This window comes from Mchenga conophoros, linkage group LG22 (genome assembly GCF_057382185.1).
Source record: "Mchenga conophoros isolate Kocher_MC1m ecotype Shallow Benthic linkage group LG22, M_conophoros_male_GT1.1, whole genome shotgun sequence".
NCBI classification, from domain to species: domain Eukaryota; kingdom Metazoa; phylum Chordata; class Actinopteri; order Cichliformes; family Cichlidae; genus Mchenga; species Mchenga conophoros.
In genome coordinates this window covers 14,146,105-14,160,010 of record NC_140546.1, presented here as the reverse complement: position 1 = coordinate 14,160,010, position 13,906 = coordinate 14,146,105, and the positions used below count along the sequence as shown (strand labels likewise).

General features: G+C 41.5%; 1 protein-coding gene across 4 annotated transcripts in view; it reads left to right on the top strand.

The window, feature by feature from the left end:
* The window catches only part of LOC146549089 (RNA-binding motif, single-stranded-interacting protein 3-like), a 298,248-nt gene that overhangs the window by 271,508 nt on the left and 12,834 nt on the right, over window positions 1–13,906 (top strand). The gene's annotated exons all lie outside the window — the stretch shown is intronic.

The window sequence follows — 13,906 nt, the reverse complement described above, 5'->3', positions numbered from 1 at the left end:
GGGAAAAAAGCTAATATTAATTAGACTTAGCTCACGAGCAACACGGTCTTTAACGGTGAGGTAATCACATTGCCTTCAGTCACATTCAGTTCTGTTTTGAAGAGAGACAACAGAGAAGCTTCAGAAGGTTTGTACTGGTCACTAAATTTCACATTTTAACATTTCAATAACTGGCAAAGTCCTACTTCCTAAATATTAGTAAAAACGAAACCTTCTTGGATGTTATTCTTTAAATCAAGGTCAATTACATTTTCACAGAGAAGTACAGTGCAAACGTTCCCTCTCATTTCTTTGTACAGAATTTCTTCTCCTTTTTAAAGTGGCATTTAACAATAGTTCTTCGAGCTTCATGAGGGTCTTCCAAAGTTTTTCTTTGGACATCGGCTGCTTTTTCACTCATTTTCAATCCAGTCCTTGTACCTGACCATTTTCAGATAAATGTTTTCTTTGTTAAGTTACTTGGCATTGACCTGGGAATCATTCAATCTTAAAAAGGAACCTAACTCAAGAAATGAACTGGTGGCGTGTCTACACATAACAAAAAACTTAGCAGAGAACCACTTTTTAAACAGTACCTTCAGGGACTTTGTTACTAGCAGCCATAATTTGTTCCCATTTCTTCAAATTCATGAAAAACGGCAACAAAAAAAGTTTGACAGGCATAGAACGAGCGATTAGCCAAAAACCTGGTATAACTGAAAGCCATGCTCTTAACAAACAGGAAAGAATTGTGAGGTGCATCTGGCCCTTCAGTTGATCCAGTTGATCTACTGTTTACTAAAGCCTTATCAAGTAGACGCATGGCTGTCAACAAGCCATTCTTAAGGAAGACAAACAGAGAGGAAAGCCTGAGGTATGCTAAATTACACAAGAATTAGACTAAAAAACAATGGCACCAAGTCTTGTGGAGTAATGAATCCAAATTTCAAATATATATATATATATATATAGTCTCTTACAGCCATCATGGTTCGGGGTTGTATTTCAGCCAGTGGTGTTAACGATCTTATCAAAATTGATGGAATTATAAACAGAGAAGAGCACCATCAGATTTTGATCTACCATGCAATACCATCTGGAAAGTGTCAGATTGGCAAGAGCTTCATTTTCATGACAATGATCCCAAACACAGTGACAATGCAGCAAAAGCATACCTGAAGAGAAAAACACACAATGGATTGCCATCAGTCATGGATTGGCCTCGCCTGAGCCCAGAGCTCAACATTTTTGAAGCAGTGTAGGATCGTCTGTACAGTGAACAGAACAAAAGGCAGCCAACATCCAAAGAAGAGTTTTAAATGCCCTTCAAAAAGCCTGGAGAACTATTCCTGAAGAAACGACAAGAAAACTTGAGCAAGAGAGTTCAGGCTGTCATGAAGAATAAACATGGTCATACCAAATATTGATTTTCAAGCTCGTTAGAGTTTTACGATCTGTATTTGCAGAGTTATATACTGTATTTTCTTGTATTTTTACATGTTTCAATAAATCGCTGCACATATTTTCAAGCAGGAGAGGTGGCTCAAGGCTTTTTCACATTTCCTGAAATACCCCCGCTTGCACATCCAGTTTTATTTTCCTATCGCTGAAGCCTCACCCGCACTCTTGCTTGAAAATACTTTTCCTTCTCTGTTGTTATAACAACAAAGCACATTAGTGGTTTACCAAATTGTTTTAAGGTTGAGTTTTTAATTGATCCAAGCTCTATAAGTGTTCTCATTTTGTTTCTTAGTGATTTTAAATCATTCTGCCAGAGATTTTTAGTGTTTGCTTGAGGCTTGTTGTGGCCCCTGAAGCGTATTCAATCTACTTCATTGCTCTCAGTTTGTTCACAGAAAAAGACTGGTTACCAGTCAAGGGCAAATATATCTGATTCTTTACCACTATTTTAAAAAAAGCTTCACTTTTTGAAAATCTCAATACTTCTTTAATAAGGTGGGTACTTAGTTCTATTAGCCTGGAAAAGGGAGTGCAGTGAAGTTTTTTTTTCTACATAAAGCACATTTTTAGGACTCTGCGTCACAGTATGGTTCATAATATGCATGTAAATTCTGCACTGTGGTTCTAACTTTATTGATACAATAAGTTATTTTGTCTTTGGAAAAGAAATGACCAGCCTCAGGGTAACTTGTGTTAGTTTTTGCTGAAGTTACCTCTAATGAATCTCACAGCCGCATAATTTAAGTCATGCTTTGATATCGAGGTTCACTATTCTGTACTAATGAGCAAATGAATATGCATATGGGTGAATAGGTAGCACCTTACAGTTTGGATCTATAACCCGGGGTTATAGAGTTCTATACTGCAACAAATATTTTACACACTGGGTAGATACCAGCCCAAAAGTGTTATAATAATAGGGAGAAAACTAGTAAGAACACACAGTTCCAGCGTAATTAGTCATTATTTTTTTTGTGTAGACTGTTAGATTAATTAAATTTGTTTTCCCCAGATACCGGGGTCGTATGCCTCCACCAGTTTAAATCCTTCTCTCTTCCCCTTACTTCCTAAATTAGAGTTTTGGGAGAACCTTATGATATCCCAATGAAGGTGACCTTGCAATGACCTTTCAGTGTAAAATTGCATTAGTTTATGTTATCCTCTTATATGATTAGAATTCTAGAGTTACAACTGAATACTGTAGCTGTTTTGTGAGTTCCTAATGACCTTAGCTTTGAACTTTGACGGCCAAAATATTATCGGTTCATTGTTACCGGCACAGAGGCACAAATCAGTACACACTACCTGATATTTTCACATCATGATATTTTTAGCTTTTGCTGTTGATGGTTCAGAATGAAAAACCAAGTTTGGCTAATGAAGTCCGTACGAATGTGGATAACATTTTAAGCGTCAGTCAAGAAGACAACTGCTTTAGAGTCCCTGCCACTGAGCAAACTGGGAAACATTGGCACTCACTCACTAGAGGAGTGCTCAACCAGCCGCGTGGCTCCCCGCTGTGGCCATTTACCACTCAGTCCTACCCATCTCACTTCCACTCCCGCTGTGGGACAGTGAACATGTAATCTGGTCACAGCAGGCCACCAGCCCAGCAGACACACACACACCCACACCCAGCTGCAGCTGCCCTGTGAGGTGCCCAGTTTCCCTTTCAGCCACACAACTTCCTGCCTTTTTTTTTTTTTTTTGCACATATCTTCACTCAACCAGCCACCTCCTTCCCTCCCATACTTTGCAGTTCTCTCAGGCAGGTATGCTCCTTCCTTATGGCACTCGTTTCAGGCTGGATTAAAGCTAGCTCGCTAACAAGCTGCTGTTTTTGCTGCTGCTGCTGAGTCTCCCTGTTGTGAAAATGAAGCTGTCTTAGGTGGTAGACAGTATTACAAGGTGAATGACAAACGTGACAGAGTCCTCTAATAGTATAACTGCTCAGCATGTGCAGTGCAGCCCGTTTGTGTTTTAGTGTGTACATGCATTCTTTCTACACAAATACATTTGCATGTCTGCTTGTGCGTGTGCATCCACAGTACAAGAATACACGTTTGCTTGAATGTGCATACTGTTTTCTTCATTTTCTGGCGTCTTCTCAGGCTCTCGGCCATGTGGTGTTGTGGTTTGTCTGTCATCACATGGAGAGAGTATATACTGCCTCATCATCTATGCTTGGGTAACTGTGCGTGTTTGCCGATACATGTTTGTATGTACTGTATGTGTTATGAATTGCCATACGTGTGGCCCATACGGGTTATTCTTTACCAGCCCATGCGATGCCTGATGGTCATCCATCTTTCAGCCTTATGTCATGGGGCCTCTTGAAGCCTTTGGCACTAGCCACTAACCAGCAGCCACATTGTACTGTCTACATCTCATCATGCCTCCATGCCAGCAGTAGCCATGTGGCGATATAAGTCCCCATGGTCCCGTCCCCTTTGTGTTCCATTGGCTCTTTCTGTCACCAAATGGCTGGTAGGTGCTAACCCCAGCTGTCACTGCTGACAGTGAATCATAGATACCAGTCTGTCTCCCTTTATGACCCGTGCTCGTATCAACTACCAGCTACAAACACAGCAGACTGCCCTTTATACACACATGCATACACACACATTCTGCCATCAGTTCAGTGAATCACATCAAATTAGCTAAGCATCCTAGTTCAAATGCTTGGGGGGCTTCTCGGGGCATTAAAAACCAATTGATTGTGCTGCAGTTTGGCGACTCCTTCCTCATGTTGTGTGTTAAACCAATGGAGCGTTGTGCAATGGCGCTCCTGATATCTGGGCAATATGGAGGCAGCAGAGCGTGGAAGGGGAAGAGCTGGACAGTCATACAGAATAGAATAGAATAGTCTATATGCATGTTAAATAAACTTGTTAATTAATCAGACTTGTTAAGTTTGATTTAACAAAATAAGTATTTAAGAATAGATCTAGAGATTATTATTTAGATAATTACATTACAGATACAGGTTAGGGTAAAATGTGTTTTTGAGTCTACTATTAAACGGAGTACAACAAATGGCACCTAAAATCTAAATAATGTTGAAGAAGAGCATTAAGGAAAGGTTACAAAGGAACTTTGGATAAATTGTGGTATTAGTTATGCCACAACGGGACTGTTGGTTCCTGCAAATGAGTATTGTAATTCATTATTAATTTTAGTTTTAAATAATATTGGTTTTTTTAGCTGTTATAAATTGTGCAAAAAGAGTGAAGAAGTCTTTTTGAAGTCTTAGTTAAAAAGCATAATTTTCTTTTTGTACATTGTAATCTGCATCATAATAAGCTTGGCTGAAGGACTACTACACTATGATCTTGCATCGTCCCTCAGTTTCTTTGTCAGATCTCACCAAGTCTCACCCAGTACCTGGTGGTCAGTGAAAATCTTTATGTCAGAGTTTTACGGTGGGTGATGAAATGGGCTGCATCCATCTTTAATTTACAGTCTGTGACCTGAACTATTCTGCAAATGCCAGATCTCTCTGTGTTTTACGTTGTTCCTACAAAATATAACGACGTTTTCTTCTGGAGTGCCTGACAGGCTGTTGTTGTTTTTTGATTTTTAAAGTGCTCATATGAATTTTTTATGCTTATATGAAGTTGTCTGTACTTTCTACTTGAGCCTTTAAAAAACAGCATGCCTGCTATGGTAAACTTACTCTGAAATGATATGCTGGCTTTGGTGTTGCTGAGTTGAGTATCTCTCAGCAGGACAAATTTCTCTTCTTCGCAAAATTGTGCAAAGTGCTGGTGGAGCCGTATATTGTTAAAACCCCTTGTTAGTTAGCTACTGCCGATACTAATGATACCGCATTGATTTGTTAACCTAATTTGATGTTTTTCTTCATTTCAGCCCTCCGCTGCCTTTGTAAACCTGAAGTCCATTAACTGCGTTAAGCAGCAATTTGTTGGAAATAATAGATGTTGTGTTGAATGGAAGTAAATCAAACTGCTGACACTGAAAGCAACTTGACCGCTACTTGCCTTATTGCACAGTAAACAGAGAGCACTGCAGCATGTACTTCTAAGGCAAAAGGTGTTTGTTTGTATCTGAGTAGATTAAGTTTGACAAGTCTATCCATACGAAACTGGACTTCATCCCACAGAGGAGCCGGCGCTTTGTTAGCAGTTAGAAAGGGTGACTAACAGTTTTCAAAATTTGCTTATCTTCAATTAATGCGCAAGATGTTCTCTGCGGGAAACCTGATAGAAAGTGACAGCGTTTCTTTTTTTCTTTTTTTTCCTTAAGTGGACGTCTAAACGAGTCTGCAGTCTGTTCTTACATGGGTTGTTCTTCTTTCCTTTTCCTTTAGTTTATCATTTGTCTTCCTTCTTTCCTTTCTCATCGTCTGTGAGATGTTCTCACAGGTCATGTCAAAACACGACCACTTGCCTGGTCAATGCTACAGAAATCAGCAGACCTTGAAAAAGTACGAACAATTAAAGAACTAGAGGCCCCAAAAAGACAAATGCATACGTGCAGCTAACACGTGCGAATGCCTACACGCACACAACACATTCCTTCCAGTGGTAAATCTTACTTACATACAGATCATCAATCACATGTACGTGCTCTTAAATTCAGTTCGCACTGCCAACGAGTGCCGGACTAAGTGCTGTGCCAGCCATGCGCAGCATTGCTGTCTTTCCCCATGAGTTACCCTCCCCCCTTCCCCCCCCCCTTTTTCTCATTCTGAACTGTATGTGCTTCAAGTGTGCATTTGCCTGAGTGCACCAGCCCTTACATACTGGAGGTGAATTATTGAATTCCTCTGCCGTTGCACTCCGGCCAGTTCTCCCTGCTTTGAATAGACGTTCACTGGGTCTGTGAGAACGTGAACCGTAACTATCAGCCCTCATCGAATAGGGTTGAATCAGTGCGCTGTGTGATACCCATCTCCCCGCTTGACATTAAAAATGCTCCTTGGATTCAGAGAGGGAACATTATGTTGGTCTCATGGATTTGACTGGCGAGGCAGAATTTGAGACGGGGCTACACTCGTCCTTGAGTTTCTCTTTTATTTTTTTCCATCCCCGCTCCCTCTGCACTCCTTCCTGTACACCTAGCTCTCATTTCTCCCTCATTTTTGTCTCACTCTGTCCTGTTTCTCTTCTCTTCTGCCCTTTCAGACTACAACTGCACCTACTGTGTCCGTGCCAGGAAATAAAAAATTGTCTTGTCAGGGTTAAGGTTTCATATATATGTAAGAACAATACTGTTGCAGAGACACCGGGTGACTGACAAGGAGATTGAGTGGCTGCATTTTCACTGTAAGCTTTTTGGATATTACTTCAACAAATTTTGCGATAGTAGCAAAAAAATATGTTTGGAGACAAAGCTGATATGCTTTGGTGGGCAGGCTTTATTAGCTGGCTGTGTTTTTAATTGGATTTCTAATCTTTTTTCCCCCCTTTTTTGGTTTTTATAAATAGAGTAAACATTCTAGAGAGATCCTTGTGTGTGAAATGATCTATTTGTCTACAAAAGGCAGTCAGAGAACGGCTGATAAACGAGCACAGTCCGACCGTGGAGAGGAATGGACCTCCCATGAAGACATGACAAATACTGTTACATGCTTCATCTAGCACCCTTATCGCCTCATACACACATTAAGAAACACAACACACAAACGCACGCTACAAATCCATCCAAATAGCATGTCCTATTCGATATGCAGAAGTTGGTGCTTTATTTTTCATAATAACTTTATTACTAGAATCATTTTATAGTCACAAGCCATCATATTACTGGGGGAAATTATTAGTTTTGCTTTCCTTCACTGACACGCACACATATATATAAGATTACAAAGCAGCAGCATTACCATAATCCATCTCAGCCACGGCAATTTGGTTATACATGCTCCCAGATTTTGACCTGCAAGTTTAACCTGTGCACCTCATCTGCCACCTATTGTAAATTGAATATGTAGTATTCTAGATGATAGACAAGCTGATGCGTAAATAGGCGGGGAAAAGCAGATTCATCATCGCTCTTATTGCCTTTTCATTGCATAGGACAAATTTATACAATGTAGATAATCCTCATTGCCACATAACCAGAGGTGAGGAATCTTTCATCTGTATCATGCTCCACATGTTAATCTGTTAACATACATTTTTTGCAACCCCTCGGCTGCTTCAGTTTCTTAGTACCAGTTCTCTGTCTTCCCTGCAGGGCTTTCCTGTGTTTGCAATTAAGATTTCCAAAAACCATTACAAAATCAGATTCCAAGTATCCCTGTGATCACAAAGACCGAGTTAAGCCGCTACACACATCACTGTCAGCTTGGGAGGCTCCTTCATTGCTATCTTTTGGTCTGCGCTACTATTTGCTGCCCCACTTGGGTAAAGTAAGCTGTTCACTGTCCTGGATCAGTCTATAGCACATTTGGTCCTGTAGACAGACTCTGTTGTTAATAGTTGAGAAACCCTGGTAGTCTGTTAGCCCTAAGGAGGGATTCCCACTGAAGATTAGTTTGAAGCACCCGAAATGCTGGCTCCCTTTTCTGTGCTTACCCGAATACAAAGGTGCCCGAGGACATCTGGAAAACATGGTCACAGTTGAAGTAGGTGACATACAGCACAACCACAGAACAGGGTAAATACGGACACCTTTAGAAGACACATTCATATTACTTCACAAGTTTTTGTTTTGTGTTGTTTTTTCTGTAGTTTTTGTAGAGAGACAGTCATTACCAATAGTTTAGCCTTCAAGTGGGTGAGCCTGGTGCAGTTGGGTGCCGTTACCACTCAGCCATCTGCAGATGTGCTGCGTGTGTGAGCATGATTGCATTAGGGAGGGTATTTGTCATGTTGCTGGTTTGTCATGCTGCTTGTTTACACTTTGACATTATGGGGACTTGTCTTCCTCATGGGGACAAAAAGCTCATCCCCATATAGCCTTGTTAGGGGACCAAGATGAAGCTCTTTGGAGTCATGAAGCTGGATAGTCACAGTACGTACTTTGCAGAATTAAGACCCTGAAGCATGGAGTGTGCATGTCTCATTTCCACTGACACAAAACACGCTAACTAGTACAAACGAGCATCAGTGTCCAAACCATAGTGCCTCACATGGAGAAAGCAACTGTCAAATACAGCGAGGAATGCACTGAGTCAAATGCAGGTCGTCTTTCATGGGCCCGAGACAAATGAAGCTTTGTTTTAGCCAAAGACTCAGAAATACAGCCTCGGCCCATTGGCGTTCTTGAGGCTTTTAATGTGCCAGTCTTCTGTCTTCTCATTCCCCGAGTTTAATCAACATCTTCCCCCAACACAAAGCATATAAATAAGCATGGTCTCTTCTTACCAGGCTGGCAGTAAAACACTACACAGTGATCTTCTTGCAAATAGTGAAACATAGGGACCTGCAAGGTGAGGAAAAGAATGTGAACCTCTCTTTGTAGCCTCAAGCTGTTTTCCGAGTGAAGGTATTGCCCCAAGGTAGTTACATGTATCAACACCGGCTTGAAGCAGCAGGGTAGATATGCAATAATGTGGGAAATTATAACCTGCAGCAGTGAGAGATTAGCAAAAATAGCTAGCTGTGGGGGTGCTGTGATCAGGTTTTTTCAGCTGATACTGATCAGTTTTCATGTCAGCAGAATCAGACACTGTAATGCTTATCTTTACAGGAAGTCCATAACAGTTTTCTCATTTTATTTTCTTTTTTCGCTCTAAAATATTACACTATGTTCATTTTGAAGGCAGTTGTCCTTCTGTGCCTGCCTAAGACAGAAATCCCAGTCCCAGAAAGCACACTTTTAGTGTTTACAGAACTGGATGAAATCCTGGGCGTCCCCCAGAAGGACATGTTTAGTAAAAAGGAGATACTGCTTTCAGTCTGATACCAGCAGCCTGAGCATACTGCTTAGCTGACTGCATCTTGAGTATATGGAGGTCTGGACCTGAATGTAAATTATCTTAATAGCCTGCTGCATGTGGTGGAGATCCTTCAGCTGTAATGGACCAGGCAGTAAAAACAGTCACTATTTGTGTGACATTTATGTAGTTGCCTCACCTTTTTTACAATTGGTGTTGCTGATCAGCAGATGTAAAGTCAAGGTAATGAATATCAGCTGATACCAACCAGTGTTTCATAAGCAAGTGCTTGTAATGCGATAGTCATTAAAAGAAAACACTGCTGGTTGTAAGAATTTTTATAAGATTTCTTATTTACTGTACATTGTGTCAAGCCGTTGAGCGTATATCAATGTATTTTACAGGCAATGAGTGGATATCCTCTCATCTCCGGTCTAAAGCAGAATCAATACCACCTTAAGCAGGACTGGCTTTTCCACACGCATGCACACAGACGCATGCACAAACAGGAATACATGTGCATACATTGCGGAGCTCTGTAAACATCGTCTCGTACATTTGTAACAGATACGTCTGCAGCAGGCATTAACTTATTCTCTCTTACACACAGAGGACAAATCAAAAACATATATTGTCTCTTTGTGTCAATCTCTTTCTCATTTTCTTTCCTCTCTAGCCCATCAATGGACAGACGCACAACCAGACAGACGCTTTTGCACACAGACACACACGCACACACTTTAAACCCTCTCTCTCACAGACACTCAGTCTCACAAACACAGAAAATCGAAATCACAAATCGGCTTAACTCTCCCTGACACATCTGTGAATTAAGCCTTTCCGTTGCTCTCCCTTTCCCATTATAAAGGCATTGTCAGAGGCTGAAACGGTAACAGGTAGCCCACAGCCCCTGCTGCTTCCTTCTCGCTTCTCCTCTCTCTTTTTTTTTTCTTCCGCCTTACTCATCTGTCTTCTTTTTCATTCTCGGTCTTTGACTTCTCTCTCTCTCTTTCCAAAATTCCACTTTTTCTCTCCAAGTCTCTGGCTTCACTTCCCTCATCTATCTTTCTTCACTCCCGTCTTCCCCGTGACCTCCATCTTTGCTTAATCATCTCTCTCCTGTCCTCACAGTGTCTTTCTGTCTCTCTTTCCTCATTTCCCCTTTCCCTTTATTTATTCATCTGTCACAGCCAGTGGCAGAATAGTACTGGGTATTTTCATTTGGTGCTACTTTATAAGTCTGTGTGCTTTTGACTGCATTAATATTGCTGCTATAATTTGTCAGTTCAGCTTATATACAAAATATAGGGTCAATTTTTAGGACACTAAGTATGATTATACAGTAAAGTACTCAGCAGCATGTAAAGTGGTTACATTTGTCAGAAAATACTGCCTGCATACATGTTGATACATCAGTAAGAATCTGATAATATATAAGTGTTACACTACGAGATACTTGTACTTTTGTAAATATCGTTTGTTGATTAGCAGTTTTAAGTGTGGTCAAAAATATATAGAGCTTATATTCTCGTCTTTTTTATTTAAACATACCTTCATCAACAAACTTCACAATAAAAAACAAAATCTATCAGAAACCATTTTTTCCACTGAGATTAGTATTAAGTTTGAGCTTTAAGGTGTATTCTTTTTCTTCTTCTAATGGCAGTGCTATGTTTCCACAAGCTTCCAAAGTGTCTGTTGGGTCTGACTGATGTTTCGTCAACAGAGCGAATATGCCAAGCTCAGTGTAGATATCTACATGTCCTCAAATTTGGTGTCAACACATTACTTGTCCAAAAAGAAATACTTTATTACTAGGGCACCAACTACACTCAACAAAAATATAAACGCAACACCTTTGTTACTGCTCCCATTCCCCATGGGATGGACGTAGAGACCTAAAATTCATTCCAGATACACAATATAACCATCCCTCCCAAACAGTGGTCACAAATCAGTCCAAATGTGTGGTAGTGGGCACATCTGCTATATTGAGATAATCCATCCCACCTCACAGGTGTGCCACATCAGGATGCTGATCTGACATCATGAGTAGTGCACAGGTGTACCTCAGACTGCCCACAACAAAAGGCCACCCTGGAATGTGCAGTTTTTTGCGCTATTGGGGGTCTGGGGACCCAGAACCGGTCAGTATCTGGTGTGACCACCATTTGCCTCATGCAGTGCAACACATCGTCGCATGGAGTCTATCAGATTGTCAATTGTGGCCTGTGGAATGTTGGTCCACTCCACTTCAATGGCTGTGCGAGGTTGTTGGATATTCGTGGGAACTGGTACACGCTGTCGTATACGCCGGTCAAGCACATCCCGAACATGCTCAATGGGTGACATGTCCGGTGAGTATGCTGGCCATGCAAGAACTGGGACATTCTCAGCTGCCATCTGCCCTGAACAATGTGAACCATGATTCATCCGTGAAGCGCACACCTCTCCAACGTGCCAGACGCCATCGAATGTGAGCATTTGCCCACACAAGTCTGTTACGGCGACGAGCTGGAGTCAGGTCAAGACCCCGATGAGGACGACGGGCATGCAGTTGAGCATCCCTGAGACGGTTTCTGACAGTTTGTGCAGAAATTGTTTGGTTGTGCAAACCAATTGTTCCAGCAGCTGTCTGGGTGGCTGGTCTCAGACGATCTTGGAGGTGAACCTGCTGGATGTGGAGGTCCTGGGCTGGTGTGGTTACACGAGGTCTGCGGTTGTGAGGCCGGTTGGATGTGCTGCCATATTCTCTGAAACGCCTGTGGAGACGGCTTATGGTTGAGAAATGAACATTCAATGCACGGGCGACAGATCTGGTTGACATTCCTGCTGTCAGCATGCCAATTGCACGCTCCCTCATTGCTTGTGGCATCTGTGGCATTTTGCTGTGAGACAAAACTGCACATTCCAGGGTGGCCTTTTGTTGTGGGCAGTCTGAGGTACACCTGTGCACTACTCATGATGTCAGATCAGCATCCTGATGTGGCACACCTGTGAGGTGGGATGGATTATCTCAATATAGCAGATGTGCCCACTACCACACATTTGGACTGATTTGTGACCACTGTTTGGGAGGGATGGTTATATTGTGTATCTGGAATGAATTTTAGGTCTCTACGTCCATCCCATGGGGAATGGGAGCAGTAACAAAGGTGTTGCGTTTATATTTTTGTTGAGTGTATGTATGTGTCCTTGAAGTGCACTCCCAGCAGCTTAGAATGTGGGTGTAATAGGTACAACTACTTGCCCGTGGTGTGCAAAGACTCCCATCTGCATATCCACGAGGGAATTTAATCTTAGTTTAAGTTCGGGCGGGATATATCAACCTTACTGTCATGTGAAAAGAAAATCACATCCTTACTGCTTCCAGTAAGTGGGAAAGTAGCAGCCGGAGGTTGGTGATCGAATGCACTTGATTAATTGATCATCAGCGAGTCTAAACACCTCTATAAAAGCAGTTTGTTGTTTGCTGATTGGGAACATTTAAGCGTGTGTTAACATAATGTTGCAATATCCCCAGAAGTGGACATCTCAGCGAATTCGACGCGCAATGCTCAGAGAAACTGCAGAATGCCAAGAGCTACTTCTCAGAGCTACAAGCCTCCATTAGCATGTTAAATCTTAAAGTTTATGAGAGTACAATTAGGAAAAACACTAAACAAGTTTGGCCTATTTGGAAGGGTTTCCAGGAGAAAGCCTTTTCTCTCTAAAACAAACATGGCAGCACAGCTTAGGTTTGCAAAGTTGCATTTGAAAAAAACCCCCACAACTTCTGGATCAGTGTTCTTTGGATAGATTACACCAATGTGGAGACATTTGGACCTTAATCTGCAGCATCATGTTGAGCAAAAACCAAACAGCCTGCCAGCACAAACACCTCATTCCAAAAGACAAGCACAGTGGTAGAGGGTTGATGATTCGGGCTTGTTTATCAGCCAGAGGACCTGCGCCACCTTATTGTCACTGAGTCGACCACGTGACTCTAGAATACTGTGGACAAATGTGAGGCCACCTGTTGGACAGCTTTGCTCTAACTGGGTCATGAAATAGGACAATGACCCCAAACAAAGCAGAAAAACTGCAACAGAATGTCTGAAAAATAAAAAAAATCAAGGTGTCACAATGGCCCAGACCTCTACTTGATCAAAATGCTGCGGCGAGCCCTTAAGTGAACTGTGTGTAAACAAAAGCCTGAAAACCTCAATGAACTGAAGCAATGATGCAAAGAAGAGCGGCTAAAATTCCTCCCCAACAATGTGAGTGACTGATAAAGTCAGACAGAAAACAATTACTTCGACTTATTGCTCCTAAAGGCGGTTAAACAAGCTATTGAATCCTGGGGTGTACATAGTTGAAAGCAACTAAGTACACCCCAGGACTCACCATGCAGTGAGTCCTGTGAAAACCTTCTTTTTCACAAGATTGTATTTGATTACCTTCTTCACTCCTCCTCGCCTTTATTTGTTATCAAACATTACATTTATTTAGTGACTGGTAATTACTGTCATTGTTGAGTCACCTGCCTTAATATTTGTATCCAAAAAAAACATTTTCAAGGTTTCAGAACTTGATACATTCATGTGTTTCATGGTTCTTTCCTATAAGGCGTTCTCCTTTATGTCT